This window comes from Microcebus murinus, chromosome 3 (genome assembly GCF_040939455.1).
Source record: "Microcebus murinus isolate Inina chromosome 3, M.murinus_Inina_mat1.0, whole genome shotgun sequence".
In the NCBI taxonomy this organism is placed as follows: Eukaryota; Metazoa; Chordata; class Mammalia; order Primates; family Cheirogaleidae; genus Microcebus; species Microcebus murinus.
The window spans coordinates 52,750,840-52,769,942 of record NC_134106.1 but is presented as its reverse complement, the minus strand read 5'-3'; the positions used below and the strand labels follow the sequence as shown (position 1 = coordinate 52,769,942).

Genomic DNA, 19,103 nt, shown 5'->3' with positions numbered 1-19,103 from the left:
GGCCCTCCTTTGGTCCCCAGCGCGTCGCGGCCCACCCTTACCCCGACCTACTGCAGAGAGAGGGACTGAGACCCCACCCCCTGTCACCTTCCCAGCCCAAAGTGAACAGAGTTTCGCTCACAACTGACCGGCGCTGAAGCTTCCATTCGCCTCTCCGTCACCTACTGTTCCTTTCACTCTCCCTCCGGGATCGGGGCTGGCAGCGGTGCTTCCCACATTCTGTTGGCGGCCGAAAATGCTGCTCTCGCCCCTCTCCCTCTTCTCCAGATCCCGGCTGTGGAACTTCCATCATCCCCTTTGACACTGCCCCCAAACTTTCCCTTTCTTTTTCCAGCTGGGCCCTTAGCTCCTTTGGATCCTACTGGAATAATTTAAAAAAAAAATTTTTCCCCCTCTCACTGGGGAAGGCTAACCCAAAGAATAACTCAGTGTTATGCAGTTTGGCAATTTATGTCACAATAATTTGTTCAATAATGAATTTTCTTTAGTTCTGCTTCCTTTCATCTATGCAGATACAAAGGCAGGCCATCCCTGCCCTCCTGTCGTTGACTTGGAAACTTTTGCCTGCCAATTATAATTAGCCACTTAGTCTGTTCTTGTGTTGAGTTCAGGATGGTATTTTTAGAATTTTGGCTGACGAGGTTGCAAAAAAAAAATTAAGCTCTTTTAACGAGCTTTATTTTTTTGGTCTTTATTTAAGTTCTTGCTTTCGAAGAATTAAATTTTTTGGAGTGTTTTTGTTTTTAACTGACTCTGTTTCTGATTTGTCAAACCCAGGCAGTCTTAATAGTAAATGCTTAACAAGGCAAGTGTTAGTGTGATAAATTACTTGTAGTGTACTGAGAAATAACAAACTGCAGATTTTGATGGACTTTCAACTTTTATAAATCTAATTTGAAGTTCTAATTGGAAAAGTACCTTGAGAGCCTACATGATTTCTAAGCAGTTATGATGGAACACATGGAATAATGGGACTTGTTTGTTTTACTGTGTGTGTATGGCAGGCAGCATCTGATATACTAGAAATGGATATTGATGGTCCATAGTGATCATCATTGTTCTTGATGAGTTTGGGTAAAAATGATCAATATGTGTAACTGATAGTTGTGGTTTGTGGGATTAGATGTTTGCATTTTTATTGTGATTGGACTATTTTTAAATTTTGAAAGATAGTCTGAGGATCACTTTTGGTTTCTATTTATTTATTTATTTATTTTGAGACAGAGTCTCCCTTTGTTGCCCAGGCTAGAGTGAGTGCCATGGCATCAGCCTAGCTCACAGCAAACTCAAACTCCTGGGCTCAAGCAATCCTACTGCCTCAGCCTTCCGAGTAGCTGGGACTACAGGCGTGCGCCACCATGCCCAGCTAATTTTTTCTATATATATTAGTTGGCCAATTAATTTCTTTCTATTTATAGTAGAGATGGGGTCTGGCTCTTGCTCAGACTGGTTTCGAACTCCTGACCTCGAGCTATCTGCCTGCTTCGGCCTCCCAGAGTGCTAGGATTGCCGGGCCTAAGGATCACTTTTACGGGAAATGTAATGGTTTTTTGTTGTTGTTTGAGCCAGTTTTGCTCTGTCGCTGAGGCTGGAGTGCAATGGCACAATCATAGCTCACTGCTACCTGCAACTCCTTGGCTCAAGAAATGGTCCTGCCTCAGACTTGAGTAGCTAGGACCACAGGCACATGCCATCAGGAGAGGCTAATTTAAAAAAAATTGTAGGGGCAGGGTCTTGCTATGTTGCCCATGGAAGTCTTGAACTCCTGGCTTCAAGCTATACTCCTGCCCCGGCCTCCCAAAGTGTTGGGATTTACAGGTCTGAGCCACTGCACCTAACCCTTTAATGGGTTTTTAAAATAATGAATCAACAAAACTGTAAAGACTGTCCATGTTTTTTTTGTGGTTGTTGTCGTTAATATATATTTTGTTCTCGTAGAAGTATTGTTACTATAGCATTTGGCTTTCTGAAATGTTTTTTATTGTTTTCAAAATTATGACTGGAAGTATCCAAAGTTTAGAAAAAGATGTTTAAATTTGCATATGTTTATGTTTTCTGGAAAAGTTAAAATTTATTTCTAGATAAAATAATTAAGTTTTTATGTCAGAATTATAACCAAATCTTATATAGCCCATGAAATGGCAAACTTTGTAGAATTTTTTCTTAATTACACTTCTTTTCCTATCAATAAAAGTTAATTAAAATTCCTTTTTCCTGCTCCAAGCTTTTAACAACTTTATTGAGATATAGTTAACAGATCATAAAGTACACCCATTTAAAGTGTACAATTCAATTATTTTTAAAGAGTTGTGCAACCATCACTATTATCTAATTCTAGAACGTTTTCATCACCCCCCAAAAAGAAAACCCTTTTTTTTTTTTTTTTTTTTGAGACAGAGTCTCGCTTTGTTGCCCAGGCTAGAGTGAGTGCCGTGGCGTCAGCCTAGCTCACAGCAACCTCAAACTCCTGGGCTCGAGCGATCCTTCTGTCTCAGCCTCCCGAGTAGCTGGGACTACAGGCATGCGCCACCATGCCGGGCTAATTTTTTCTATATATATCAGTTGGCCAATTAGTTTCTTTCTATTTATAGTAGAGACGGGGTCTCGCTCTTGCTCAGGCTGGTTTTGAACTCCTGACCTTGAGCAATCCGCCCGCCTCGGCCTCCCAGAGAGCTAGGATTACAGGCGTGAGCCACCGCGCCCGGCCCAAGAAAACCCTTTATCTGTTCTCCTCACCCTCCTGCCAGCTTTAGGTAAACACTAATCTACTTTCTGTCTCAATATTTGCCTAATGTGAACCTTTCATATAGATGGTATCTGTTCATAGCTTCTCAAAAAGCTTTTCTTTTAAAGTCAATTTACATGTTAAAATTTTTTATTTGAGTCAGGGAATAAGCAACTGATCATCTGTATTAAAAGCAATGTTGTAAACAACTGATACACTGTTTGGTTGTGTTTGGCATAAATACGAAGTTAGAGAAAAAAAAATTAAGCTTGAATGGTTTCAGTGACCTTAAGAAGTGATTTGGTCAGCCAGGAATCAGTAAGTAAAAGTTGGAGGAGTATTTTTGTCATTGAATATTAGAATATCGGGGCTGGAAAAGATCTTAAAAGTCATCAGCTTACTCCCTGCTTGTCTCACAAATAGTGGCCAGGAACTAGATGAGGAAATCTGAAGAGTATAAGCTTGAATCTATGAGATGCATGGTTCAAGAACCACAGTGTGGCCATGTAAAGCAAGAAATGGGGATTTGGAAGTTGAAATTGTTTAGATTTTCTTATGTATGTATGACATTTTGCTAGCAGAGGATGGGAAAGAGCTGGACATTCCCCAACTTTGGGAAAACATGGATGACTATAGTGGATCCATATAATCGAAATCCATGTTACAGAATCCTCTACAAATGCTTTAACCTAAAGAAGGATAACAAATATATTATTAAGGTATCTTCTTGTTCTATTAACATCTTATTTTTAAAAATTCAAATCTTAAAAATAGAATAAATTTTTTAAAATTATAATTAACAGGGCTGGTTGGAGGCTTCATTTTTCAAAGATCCAGGACTCTAACATCTAAAACAATGGTTCTCCAGGGATTATTTTGCCCAAAGGACATTTGGCAGTGTTTGGAGAAATTTTTTGGTGGTTATAACTGAAGAGGGCTGCTATTGGCATCTAGCCAGGGATATTGCTAAATATCCTACAATGCACAGGACATGTTCCACCCTATCCCACCCCACCCACCCACATAAGAAAGAATTGTTAAGTTCAAAAATGTCAGTAATACCATTCTATAATAAACCTATGGTTTGCATCGTTCTGGTAAGGGCCTAAACTAGTGTTCTTAACCCCTACCAGCTGTGAAAATGCTCTCAGTAGGCACTGTGTGGTGGATTAGATTAATAATTTAGATCCTCTAATAACTTTCTTTGCAGGGGGAAGAGTTGAGGGAAAAGTAAATCTATTTATGACATAATGCAGACATTCTTTAGTCTGTTTACTTGTCTTTTAAATCTGAAGAAAAAAACCTTTTTCCCCCTGAAAATAGCAGTCTTATTTTACTGTAGATTTGAATTGTTGTTGTTTTGAATTGTTTGTTATTGTTGCACAGGTTTTTGAAATTGTAAGTAGAATATAGTAGTTTCTTCTTTATCCAGTAGTGATTATTTTTCCTGGCAGCTACCACTGCCAAGAAAAGGAGAAGTAAGCTAAGTGTTTTAATTAATTAATGTGTATTGTGAATGTCCAGAAAAATTCAAAGCTTACACATGAAAATCTTCCTTTTTCTCCCCATAGGCCCCAGTTTTGTCTCTTATTTAATGTTTTTAACAGCTTAATTTAGTGATGAAAGAAGATGATTGACAGTTGAGATCACTTTTGCTTTTTATTATCCTTATAACCTTATAGGTAAATTCCTCAATCTTTCTGAGCCTCAGTTTTCTCATCTATAAAATACAGATGGTGATAATTCCTGTATCACAAGGTTATTATAATAATTAAGTGAGGTAATATGTATTAAGATGCTATGTCAATTATAACATACTGTATAAATTACTAGCTTCGGAAGAATCAAATTAGAAAGGGATATAGAGGTTGTCAAAGTTAGGAATGTAGATAGCAAGGTGAAAAACAGTGACTTATGACAGCCTTTCCAGGGAGGAGAGAAATACTAAAAATATGTGTATTGATAACTAGTAAAAGAAGTAGTATAGCACCGTAATCTGAAGTTCCTTAATACAGGGACAAACTGATTTCCTTCAGTAGCCTGAGAGTATCGCAATTACAACACAGTATAATAAGTGATTATTATAATGGTGAAATTAGTTAGCAAGAAGAAGTCACCCTGTTTTTGAAATATTCTATTTTAGAAGACATGAAAATATATCATTTATTTCAGAGTTAAATTTTTGGGAAGTGACTTGTACAGAAAGTTCTAGTCTTTTCAAGAGTAAACTACAGTTACCTGGATTAATTCCCTTATTGGGAATAATTCCTTTTGTCTTCATTTAGTATGCATACTCTCCTTTGTATTTGAAACGTTTTTCTGCCAATGGTAATTGCTCTTCAAATGTGAAGATTTAACTAAATAAATAGAGGTTTTAAATCTATTCACCATTTGCAAAATCTCCTCTCTTTCTAGATTTATTTCTTTTCCTACTAGTTTCAACATCCTTTTATGCAAAAAGAATCACTTTGATTTTTCTATTAATGTATGTCCAGTAGTCCACAGTATAAGTTAATGGGAAAAAATCTAATTTTTTACAATTTTGTTAACTGATCACCTTTCTTTCACAGTCTTGTAAAATGAAGAGTGGAGGTGGACAGAGCTTTAGCTATAAAGAAAAATTTTTCTGGGGTGGCTTGAGGTAGAATAGTGGGAGACAATATTCAGAATAAGGCATGCCGTGGTATTGGTAGGTTTTTAAAAATATAATGAATTTTTAAAAATTGAATTTTATAAAAAGGAGGGGGAATATTTAGAAAAATACTTCAGATTTGGAGAATGTTATATTCTAACAGTTGGCTTTTTGACTAGTAGGAAGTTTAAAGAGTGGCTGTTTGTGTATGAATATTGTGTTGATACATCATATTTTATGTTTTTTTTATAGAGTGAATAAAGTAAAATTTTCTGTCATAATAATTATGTCAAGAAAGTCATGTCTTTGTCGTTTTAAATGCCTTTTCACAATTTGTTTACTCCTTCACTCCCTGAAGGACAATTTGGGGCCAGATTGGGAAGAGTTCTATGTTGAAGAGTTTTTAAACTTGATGTTTTTTATTTCAGCATATTATGGGGGTACAAATGTTTAGGTTACGTATATTGCCTTTGCCCCACTCCAGTTGGAGCTTCAAGCATGTCCATCTCCCAGATGGTGCGCACTGCACCCATTAGGTATGAATATACCCATCCCCTCCTGCCCCCTCCCATCTGCCCGACACCTGATGAATGTTATTCTTAAGGAGAGTGACCTAATCAGATCCAAATTGTGGAGAAGATGATTCTGAAGCTGAGTGAGATTAGGACCAAGTGAGTAATTTTGGTAGGAGACTCTCCCAATAGTCTACTCTTCAAATAAAGTTCTGAACTATGTGAATGGTAATTGGAATTGGGAGTATTTGAAGGTAGGTCATAGGTCAGTACAAGTTGGTATCAAAATTGAATAATGTAGAAGGTGAAGGAGTAAAGTTGGCTCTTGGATTCCTAGTTTGGGAAACTGCATAGGAGGCTATGCCATTAACAGAGCTAGAGAAGGAATAAATTTTTGGTAGGTGCAGGAAGAGGATAAAGATGGCAGATTATGAGTTAAGTTTTGGATATATTGAATTTTAGGTATCTATGAAGCATGTAGGTGAAGATGCCCAGACAGTTATAAATTGGGGTATGGGACAAGTGAAAAGAAGTTAGGACTGGAGAAAGATCTGGAATCTATCTGGTTTTTTATGTATCTAGTTTTCTCCACCTTTTCTACCATTATCTGAGTTCAGGTTTACTGTTATCTCCCACCTAGATTATTGCAGATTTTGGTATCTGGTCTCTTCTAGTTTTGCTCTTTTTCAATCCATTGTCTGGGCTATAATCAGTGATCTTTCTAAAGAGTAAATCTGATTGTATCATTCCTCTGCTTAAATTATTTCTGACTTTTTAAAAATCTACATTCCTTTAACAGATTTTTAAGTTCTTTTTCCAACTTATCCCTCTTAATGACTCTCCATGACTCCCCTCATCCCCTAAATATATAATTTTCTCAGGCATATTGAATTATTTGTAGTTTCTGGCTATAGGTTTTCTCTTCCCTCCAAACTTTTGAATATACTGTTTCCCATTCCTGGAATCTTTCTCCTTGTCACTCCCTTCCTTCCTCCCCTCCATCTGTCTGGCTCATTTCTATCTGTTTCTACCTATTCTTCAGTTCTTGGTAAGCCCTCATTGGCTTTTATTTATTTGTTTATCTTTGAAGAGTTCTAAACTCACAAGTCGAAAGAATAGTCGAGTGAAACCCCCCCCACACACCCCTACTTCCCTTTTGCCAAACCTGAAAACATGCTGTAGACATCATGATGTTTCATCCATAAATACTTAAGCATGTATCTCCCAATTACAGGGACATTTTGTACAACCACAATACAATTATGACACCTAAGAATGTGAGCATTTACTCAATAACATTATTCCACATATAGTCAATACTTAAATTTTCCCAGTTGTTCCAAAATCTTCATGGCTTTATTTCTCCTCAAATACAGAATTTAATCAAGGTTCATACATTACATTTGGCTGGTATGTCTCTTTAACTCTGTCCCAATCTAAACTAGTCCCATCACCTCCTGCTCTTCTTTAGATTTATCCTTTGAAAAGTAGAGGCCACTTGTCCTAGAATATGTTCTACATTCTGAATTGATCTGTTTCCTCATGATTATATTCTGGTCAGACATTTCTGGTGAGACCATTACTCAGATGATGTATATATCTACTGCTCTATTACGTTGGAGGCACGTGATGTCAGGCTGTCCTGCTCTTGGTAATGCAGCTTGATCACTTGGTAAAGGTGGGACTGACAGATCTCTCTACTATTTAAATAATACGTAATTGATGGGGAACACTTCATGGCTGTGTAAATATCCTGTTCCCTAGCAATCTTTTAACCAGTGAATTTGGCATCCATAATGATCCTTGCTTGAATCAGCCATTACATTGGAGGATTACGTATGTTGATTTTTTAACTTTTTTATTACTTCTACATTTTTACCTTCATTGACTTTTCGGGGCAGTGAGTCAGGTAAGTTTACGACTGAATATAGACCATTGAATTTAGGTCATTCCTAACCTTTCTAGAGCCAAGTCAGTGGTGAAGATGGAAGACAGGTTGCTAAGGAAAGGCAAGACGTAGCTTGAGGAGACAGGAATGATGGAAAGAACTTTAATTTGGTACTTGAACTTTTTTTTTTTTTAGATGGGCTGATAAAGAGACCAAAGATAGGAGAGTTAGGGACTCATTAATAGAACAAGGCCCCAGATGAAATAGAAAGAAGTGATATCAAAACAGGTGATTGGGGTATTAACTTTGGAAAAGACTTAGACACCTTATATTCTCTCAAAGTTAGGGGTTGGTATAGATGAGAATTAGGTACATTTGAATATAAAGGGGAAAAGTCATATCTGAGGTGTTTTATTTTAACACCTTTTGAGCATAGAGTTGATGGAGGTAGGCTAGGGGACTTGAGAGTGACGAAAGTGTTACAAATACTGTAGAGAATGGAAAAGAGAAGTGTTTCAAGATAAGTGAAAGGATTACTGAGCAGCATCAGGGGCTCATCTGACATTGGAACTCATAAATTTGTAATCAATCAGTGCATTTTACAGTTTTCTCTGGTAGTGTTCTGTAGCCAGGAATAAAGCAAAGACAGATAGTATTGAAGATGGGTGAGGGAGGAGATGATTGAAGATGTAGGGGAGACTGTTGAAGTAATGGGGTGCAGGCTAAGAGACCGAACCAGTAGAGAGGGGTGTAGAGATAATACCAAGCAGTGATTAATTAAAATACTAATTTATTGTTAGTTTGAGGTTATAGTAATCCTAAACCATATAGTTATTTACTTTTTCCTTAAACTAACATTTCATATTTTCATTCTTGAACCATTTACTTAATACAGACAAGTTTTTAGCTATTTTGCTTTATTTTCCTAAAATGAAAATTCCTTGAAAGCATCATCTTTCTGTTACTTAACTGTTGCTTAAATATTATTGAGTACTTGTTTAGATTATTTGAACACCCTGCCCATTAGGGACCTAGATATAATAAAATATATTTTGTTAGCAAAGACTGTTAACACTAGATTATTTCTAATCTAGAAAGAAACAAGGCAGGGATAACCCAAAACAGTAGATAAATCCAAGTGTTATTTTTGTCCTTTTAAGGAATATATTAATATATGATTTTTTCTGGCAATTATTTTCAAAGTAGTGTAGATTATACAGATTTTATCTTAAATTTACTTTTTGGTAGGTATTTTAATTAAGTGTCTAATTTTCGTATTTAAGACATATTTATTCTCCAATAACTTTGAATGAGTGATTTTAGGATTTACTTACTAATCTTTGGCCCAGACGTCAAGAACAGAATACCAGTGTCTAATCTGGTTCACTTTGACTAACAAAAATTTCAGTTGTAATACATCATATCAGTGGCAGAAAGGAGTAAAATAAACCATCTAAGGTATTTTTTGTTTTCATTGAAATATTTACATGCTAGTGACAGATTTTATCTCAGTTTTATCATTCATTCATATTCCAGGCCTTAATTAATTTCAATGGCTGCTATAATATTGTCTCTGATAAGTACTGGGAAAAATAAGATATTGCTTTTATTTTGCATAATATCTAGACTTAAAAATTAGGTATTTTATGAGGATATTTATGATTTTAATTCTTGATAATGATGTTATATGAAATATCACTTGTTTTATAAGCCAATTAAAATATTTAAATCTAATATTACACATAGTTATAATTTTTATCCTTCTAGCCAACATTATCTCTTATTATTCCTTGTCACTAAATCAAAAGTAAATAAGCAGCTTCATTGTGTGTGCATTCAGAATTTCCTGTGGGGCACAGGATCTCATAAATGTCAAATGGGGATGTAAACAAAAAAGCAGATTAGGTCTTTATAACTTTTATAACTTTGTTCTTATTTTCTGGGTTCCTTTAGCTTCTTTGATATCCCTTCAATGCTCAAGATGAGTATACAATTTCTTATTTATATATAGCCTTAATTTGTTAATATTTCTTGAAAACATGTTTAAGTTTAGTGTCATTATTTAGATCATTGTGATATACAATTTAAGATTTTTCAAGTATTTTAAAAATTATGATTAAACTAGATTTTATTAAGTGATAAATCTTAAATAGTATAGACGTGTATTGTTATTTGTGTCTAGGCTGTATGAAAGGAGCTTAACTATACCATTTATCAGAAATTGGCTCTTAAAATTCCAAAAATGTTATGGAAAGTACTGCTTAGAATATGAGATACTTGAGGTATTTGTAGGCAAACAGCAAGAAACTAACTGAAGTATGAGATTAAAGTTGAATAAGAAAAAGTGATAAAGAAAGGTGTTGGGCTGAATTTTTACCATGATTAAAAAAAATCTGATTTCTGTCAACTTGATCTTTGGCAGGACATTCCAGTATGATTATTTAATTTTTTCCTAATAAATCAATACTTCCAAATTTGCCATTTTTTATTTGCTTTAATAAAAGCAATAGTATTTTTTAAATTAGACTTAAACACAAAATTGTACAAAAATGTATCAAAACTATATGAGAAAACTCAGTCCAGCTCCAGTGTAAGAAAAAAAATCTCACTTTATCCATATCTTCTCAAATTATAAATTACAAATAGAAATGTTATAAAGTTCATTTATGAAGACCATTATTTGAATTCAGAATGCATTTCCTGTTGAAAGTGCTAAAATGATGGCCCAAAGTAGCATATTTATCACACATTACAGCTAAAAAATTATTCCTTTGCTAAGAAAGATATAGTATTAGGTTATTAAATATAAAATGTCTGGTTTCTTTAAGTACTAAGTTTGGCAGTTGATATCACTGACATTTCACTTTGACACTTGTTTTATTTTTATTATGAAGGTACATCCTCATTCTTTCAAACACATGGTTTGGTTTGTGATTATCTTTCAAATTTTTTAGAGCAATTTTTGTGGATAAGCCAGAAATTCATGTTATTTTTGATATGAGTTCCATTGTGGAACCAATGCAACGCAGCCAGCTTGAAATATCAACAAAGTATTTAGGGAGGATGTGACTGATGAATGCACAGTATGTAGATAGTTTGAGAAGTTCTGTTCTGGTGATTTTAATCTTGAAAATGAGCCACATGGGTGACCTTAGGCCTAGGTGGATAATGATGAGCTGAAAGCTATAATGGAAGCAAATCCATCTCAACCTAAGTGTGAATTAGCAAGTTTTGACCTTACTATTCCAAGGATATCTGACTATTTGAAACAAATCTGCAGGGTAAAGAAGGTGGATAGATGGGTACTGCATGAATTACAAGAGCGTCAGAAGAGAAATCATCTTGAAGCTTGCCTTTCTTTGCTGTCATGACATAAAGGCACACTATTTCTACACCATATTGTTATGTGTGATGAAAAATGGATTCTTTTTGACAATCACAAGTGTTTGGTACAATGGTTGAATAATGATGAAATGCCGAAACACAGTCCAAACTGAGTATTCATCAAAAAGCTAACAGTGTCTATTTGGTGGTCCAGTGCTAGTATTATTCATTACAGCTTCATGGAACCTGGTGAATATCGGATGTCTTCTGCAACCAATTGGATGAAATGAGGATGTTTGTGATTAAGCAGCCAAGATTGGTCAATAGAGACAGGCCAATCGTCTTGCAAGACACTGCTTGACCATAAATGCTGCTCAAACTATAGCAGCTGGACTTGGAAACTCTGTCATCCACTATATTCACCAGACCTTGCACCAACTGACTACCACTTTTTCTAGACTTTGGACCACTTCTTGTAAGGAAAAATATTAAATTCTAAACAAGCTGTGGAAAATGCCTTTCATGGTTTCATCACCGCTTACTCTCCAGGCTGCTTCTCTGCTGGCTTAAACAAACTACTGTTAAGATGGCAAAACTGTGTCAATAGTTTAGGTGCATACTTTGCTTAATTGTACTGCATCTGCTTTGAGATATATTTTTTATTTGGAATTGGGCATTTCATATTTAATGACCTGATATAGTACCCTGATGAAAATGTATATTACTTTTTTTCCTTGATGAATATCTTTCTAGTAGTCTTAGTCTCATAAAATTTTTACCACAGTTTTAACACAATTAGATGTTAGTTATTTCTGTCATTTAATAGAAGATGAACATAAGTCATAATTAGTTATTAGAGGAAATGTTATTGGTCTAATAATTGATAAGGAGAAAAAAGACAGAAAAGGAAAGTACTGGGTACCTGAAATGAGTGCAAGGTAGTAGAGAAATAACTTAGATTTTTTTGTTGGTGCAGAGATGGAGGTGTGGAATTTAGAATCAGAAAATTTGAGTTCAAATCCCATCTTCACAATTAACTAACTAAATGTTATGAAATCAAGTTACTCTTAAACTGGTTTCTTCATATACTGGAGATCATTGATTCATTCATTCACTGATTCATTCACAGATGGTTTTCTTACCAGGTTATTTTGAAGACAGAATAATCTGAATGAAAGCAAGCAATTATGAGCTATTTAGTGTTTAGTCAAATATTAGTGATGATATAATCCTTCTTCTTACTGTTTTTTTTATTGCTTCCTTCCCTGCTATCCTACTTCTTTCACTGATAACATGTTTTCACTGCACTCCTGATCTAGGACTTCAGAGATCCTTCAGTACTAGTGGCGGGACTGAGACAATACAGGTTTGCTCAAGTCCCAGCTGATTTCTGCACCACCACCACCTGCTGGGGCACAGTAGTAGGGTGTGAGGCAACTTTTCTAGGTCAGCTTGCTCATTTTCTCACTGTTGTCTGACAAAGTCCTGTCTTTCTCTAGGTGTGGCATAAACCTAAGGTTTCTCATGGTCCCTGGGTTTGATACTCTTTCTTTCTCTCTTTGCTTCCCCTCCCCCTCCCCTTTAACACCCCATTCCCATGCATATTTAACTCTGCCCATCTCCTTTCTCCACCACTTTTTCTTGTTCCTCTTTAATCTCACCCTTCAGTTGGTTTCTTGCCCTTTGCTACAAATATGCTCAGGTCCATTGCCTAAAAGATTCTTGCTCAACCCTTAGTCTTTTTTTCTTTTACCACCAAAGAGATGTTGATATTGTTGCCTTTTGTCCTGGAACTGTTCTAATCCAGTATCCTTTCTCAAATTAGTAACATCCTTTACCTTTTCCCAGCATGTTGATGATTACTTACTGCTTAGGTTTTCCTCCTTGACAATTGTCCCTTGGCTTCTGTAAGGATGGTATTTCTGATTGCTTTCTTCCTTCTATCTAAATGTATTTTCCCCACTACTTGCTCAGTGGTTTTATTAGCCTTCTTCTGTACTTTCTCCCTTTTGGTTCCTATGACTGCAGTTATCTACTCTGTTGTTCCTAGAATGTAATTGAACTAGGAGCAGTGATAGAAAATTCAGGGAGGCAGGATTCTGCTCACTATATGAAATAATTTTTTTCCTAAAGCAGTTATAGTTGTTTTTATAGTAGTAATATGCTTTTGAAGTAGTTAATTCTTTATTATTGAAGTTTTCAAGTGGTGGCAGAAAGTCTCCTTCTAGGAAGGATTCATATATTAGGTAGAAAGTTAAGCCCAGGTATCTTTTTGAAGTCCTGTCCAACTCAGATTGCAATTTTTATCTGATCTTCTCTACTCCCCTGGATTCAACTTTGACCTTTACTCAGATATCTTCCATAGCATTATTTCTAACTCTTTCCCTACCACCTCCTCATCCTCTTCTCACCAAGCACAGTTTTGTCATCAAAATTGCTTCTCTTTTAGGCCACCATGTCTTCTTGCTTCCCATATTTTTTCCCCCTTTACTGCCATGGCAATGAGGATCACTTTTCTGTGCTTTGGCTACTTTTCTGATAGTAAATTATATCTGCCCATATTGGTTTACTGCCTCCTCTCTCCTCTCACCCTCTCACCTTTCCCCTCCCGCCTCCAGAACTAGGAGTGCTCAAGCAAAGAGAAGGACATCAAAGGAAGAGGCTCAAGATCTTAAAGTTTACATTTATTTAAAAATTTGTATGGCACATTCCAAATGTTAATGCTTACTGACCATTTTAAAAGTAAGATGTTTATAATAATAGTCATAGTTGTAATTATTTATTGAATTTCTAGGATGTACCAAGTATTGTGCCATGAGCTTATATGTGAGTTATTTCATTTAAATCTTACAACATTGCCATGAGGGAGATATTGTTGTTGTTCCATGTTACAAATGAGGAAACAGACTTAGGAAGGTATAAAAGTTGTCAAAGATCACACAACTGATAAATGACAGACATCTAATTCACTATATGTCCATTACTCTTAACCAGTATGTCATATTGTGTTACAAGAAAGGTAGAGATCTAGAATCAAATTTCAGAAAGTCAAGTAATGTTATACAAACAAGAAAATATATTTTGGACTTAGGTTTTTAGATTATTTAAAATGTATATAAACCTATTGAGATATTGCTAGTGGCTTGTGTGTCCTTAACGTCTTTTTCCATGGTATTCATTTGTCATTCATTCATTGAACATTCATGCAGTTTACTGAATGCTTAGACTCTGTACTGGATATAGTATACAAAGGTGAATGAAACAAATATAAATTTACAGTATAGTGAGAAAGGCAACAGGCAGGTAAGTAATCACTTATAATTTAAAGAAGTACTATGAAGACCACAAACTATAATGCTAGTGGTAGAGAATAAGGGGGCTGGATATGCATGTTGGATAAGGGGAGTGGAGGGGAAAGATGTGCTTAGAAACGATGGTCAGGAAGACCACAAGGCAGAGATAAACACTGTTAACATTTTATTGTAAACTCTTCCATACATTATATATAGCTATAAAAAGTTTTTATCTCAAAATAAGATTGTACTATATATTCTGTTTTGTAATCTCATAGTTTAGTTTCTTGAAACAATAGCCAAACACTGTTTTTAAATTTTCTCACTTTCTTTTCTATCCCAACCTCTGCAGTCTGGCCCCCCCCACCAACTGCCCCCAACACACTGGAGTTGACATTCCTTCCAATATAACTGGTGACTTCCTCATTGCCAAATATGAAGGCTTTTTCCCTTATTATTTTATTTGAAAATTCTGGACTGATTTCTCTTTTTTTTTCTCTCCTTTTCTCCTACCATCTTGGATGTTTCTTCTTTATCACAAACTTTTCTTTATATGTTTCTTTCATTTCTTTCTTCAGAAATATTGGATTCTTCTTAGGTTCTGTACTTGGCTCTCCCCTCTTACTAATACTCTCTCAAGAGTCTTGAAGTCTATAATGACTCACAGTAGATAAAGTCCAGAGTCCTTTGTAAGGTACCACCCAGTTTAGGAATATTTATTTATTTAAAGAAAAAAGAAATTAACATTTACTCATATTTGTTAAAAGAATTGATACCAGTATCTTCAGTCTGTCCATGTGTCAGGTGGTCACATTTCATGTAAGTGAGCAAGCGTAAAGGGATTAGCAGTGATATGTATCTTTCACTTAGTTCATCCTTGTGATATAATATAGTTTACATGAGTGGTTAAGTGGGTTTATAGATTGTGTTATCTAGTTTTAACTAAACCAACTCTTGCAAAATGTCCAGTTAACCTAAAATGATTATTGTAGAGAAACCTAGGATGAAAGGTAATTAATAATGGAAGCACAAGTAAACAACAAAGTACAGAGCTGGGTTCTCCTCCTACTCCTAGAACAAGCTTTTGAATAGCCACATGTAAAAGTACATAAAAGAGTTGTCAAGCTATGTGGTTGGTTGTTTTTTTTAACAAGAAGAAAAAATGTTTCAAATTTCATGATCTTTGGAGAGATGGCATGTGACTGACAATATTTAATCAAACAGATAGTTTAAAAAAACACAGTTTATTCCTTCAGGGTACTTTTTCCTTTTGTTTTAATTTTAAACAATGAGTTAGAAAATAGTTGATTTTCTAGAGACACTCATGCTATGGTGAATGTATTTTGAAAATGGATATTTGGAAATAGTCCATCTTTTATGTGATTTTTATTGCTGAAAATGATGAACTCTTTAAAAACTCAGAAATGAAACTATTTAATCTACTTTAAAAACCTCCAGACAGTGAGTTGAGAAAGTATAATCAGTGATATTTCTTTCCTTTGTTTCTGCATATACTTGTGAGATAATCTTTCTACAACAGGCATTAGAGCCAGGTATTAAAATAAATTGAACCTAGAACCAGATCTTTGAATTGTCATTTCATAAAGTATTGAATTAAGATTTTTAATTATAATGAGTTATAGTGAGTCACATTGTTATCAGTTAAAACTAGTGAGAGTAAAAAGTTTTTTTTTTTTTTGGTACCATTAATAAAATCAAGATTATTAAAAGTCCTCTATCTCATCCTTTAAAACTTTTCATTTAGTACAGTTTTATATTGCATATAATATATTAATACAGTGGTTCCCTATATAATTTGTAAATGTGTTTGCTTAAATACTTTTAAGCTGTTGGGGTAGATAATAAAAACATTTGTAGACTGCTCATATAGACAAGCACTTCAAGTTCAGAGGAAGGCTAGCTTTGTCAGTTATAGTGATTAGAAAAGATTCATGGTGGAGGTGGGTATAAAGCTGAAGCTGAACTTTTATAGTTATCAAAAAGTCTCAAAACAATAGATGCTGACATGGATGTGGATAGGAACACTTATACACTGTTGGTGGGACTGCAAACTAGTGCAGCCTCTGTGGAAAATAGTGGAAATTCCTCAAAGAACTAAAAGTAGACCTACCATTTGATCCAGCAATCCCACTAGTGAGTATTTACCCAAAGGGAAAAAAAAATCATTTTATCAAAAAGACACTTGAACTAGATAGTTCATTGCAGCACAATTCACAATCACAAAGATGTGGAATCAAACCAAGTGCCCATTAATTCATTAGTGGATTAATAAAATGTGGTATGTGTATACTATGGAGTATTACTCAGCCATAAAAAATGAGTTAATACCATTTGCCACAATCTAAATGGAACTGGAGACTATTCTCCTAAGTGAAATATCTAAAGAATGAAAAAAACAAACACTACATGTACTCACTATTAAATTGGAACTAACCAATGAGAAGTCATGTACACAGATGAAAGTAAAACTCAATGGAAATAATGCATGTTGGAGGGGGAAGGAGGGAATGGGTGATATACCTAACATGTACAGTGTATACTATCTGGGTGATGGGCACACTTTTAACTTTGACTGAAACTGTACAAAAGCAATCCATGTAACCAAAACATTTGTACCCCCATAATATTCTGAAATTAAAAAAATAATAAAAAAATAAAAATGCCAGTCAAGATATTAAGTTTTAATCTAATATACCAATAATTAAATATAAATGGTCTAAATATACCAATTAAAAGATTGTAAGATTGGCTTACTCAGACATAAGAAAAGATAGAGTAATACCTTTTGCAACAATTTGGATGGAACTAGAGACTATTCTCCTAAGTAAAGGGTCTCAAGAATGGAAAAACAAACACTACATGTACTCATTGTTAAATTGGAACTAACCGGTGAGCACATATGTGCACAGAGGGAAGTAAAACTCAGTGGAAATCAACCAGGGGGGAGGGGAGTAGAGGGCAGGAGTGAACACCTACCTAACAAGTACTGTGCCCACCATTTGGGTGACAGGCACACCTTTATCTGGGACTTAAGCATTAAAAAAGTGATCCGTGTAACCTATTAAAAAACATGTGTACCCCTTTAATATTTTAAAATTAAAAAAAATAATAGCATTTAATATACAGTTGGCCTTCTGTATCCATGGGTTCAATAAACCATGGATCAAAAATATTTTTAAAAATGCATCTCTAACTGAACATGTACAAGCTTTTTTCCTTGTCATTATTTCCAAAATAATACAATATAACAGTGGTTTATTTATCATTTACATTGTATTAGGTATTATAAATAATCTAGAGATGATTTAAAGTACATGGGAGGATATGTGTATGTTATATACAAATACCTTACTGTTTAAGATGAAGGACTTGAGCATCTGCAGTTTTTGGTATCTGAGGGAGGTCCTAGAATCAGTCCCCTGGTGGACACTGAGGAAGGACTGTATATTGCTCCTGATTAACAAAGTAATTCATTTTTGTAGGAGAACATTTGGAAAACTGAAAAAAGCAGTACAAAAATTACAGGTAAATGAAATGAAAATTTCTTGTAATTCTGTCATTTGGAGATAACCATTATTAATATTGTGATACATGTAACTGCAATCTTTTTTGAAAATATATATGCTTATTTTAAGTTAGGAAATTGGGATCATACTGTATGTATTGTTTTGAAAACTGTTTCCACTTAACAGTATAAGGTAAACATTTTTATGTCATTAAATATTCTATAAGCCTATTAATTTTTCATTGGGTAAAATATACATAGCATAAAATTTACCATCTTAACTATTTTTAAGTTCCTTTTCCAGTAGTATTAAACTTACTCATGCTGTTGTGCACAAAGCTCCAAAACTTTTCATCTTGCAAAACTGAAACTCCATACTTATTAAGCAACAACTTCCTATTTTGTACTCCTCCCTGCCCCTGGCAACCATCATTCTATTTTCTGTCTCTGAATTTGATGACTTTAGGTACCTCATATAAGGGTAATCATATGGTATTTGTCTTTTTGTGACTGGCTTATTTCACTTAGCATAATTTCCTCGGGGTTCATCCATGTTGTAGCATGTGTCAGAATTGCCTTCCTTTTAAAAGCTGAATAACATTCCATTGTATGTACATACCACATTTTATTTATTCATGCATTCGTCATTGGACTCTTGAGTTGCCTCCGTCTCTTGGCTATTGTGAATGATGTTGCTGTGAACATGGGTGTACAAATACCTTCTTGAGACCTTGCTTTCTATACTTTTGGGTATATACCCAGAAGTGGAATTGCTGGATCATATGGTAATTCTATTTTTAATTGTTTTAGGAACTGCTATAATTTTTTTTTTCCATGGTGTCTACACTATTTTACATTCTCACCAACAGTGCATTCTCACTTACATTCTCACCAACAGGGTTCCAATTTCCCTACATCCTCACCAACACTTGTTTTTTGTTTTGTTTTGTTGATAGCGGCTATCCTAGTAAGTGTGAGGTCTGCAGTCCTATTTTTCATGACAGTGTAATTCATTGTTTGGTTGTACTATAGGTTATTAACAAATTCCTTTTTATATAGAGTTTGGTTGTTTCAACTTTTTACTCTTAAAAATAATGCTAGGATTATTTTTATTCATATTTTCAAATGTGTATATATTTTCTTAGAATATTTAATCTAGAAATGAAACTTAAAATGACCTTTGAAGGGAGAAGAGGCATTAGA

The 19,103-nt window shown here is 34.8% G+C and overlaps 1 protein-coding gene across 1 annotated transcript in view; it reads left to right on the top strand.

Moving 5' to 3' along the window:
- VPS54 (VPS54 subunit of GARP complex) overlaps window positions 1-19,103 on the top strand; it is a 116,452-nt gene continuing 97,349 nt past the window's right edge. The window contains exon 1 of the mRNA XM_020286185.2: window positions 1-17,920. The gene's annotated coding sequence lies outside the window, so the exon portion shown is untranslated. The remainder of the gene's footprint in view (window positions 17,921-19,103) is intronic.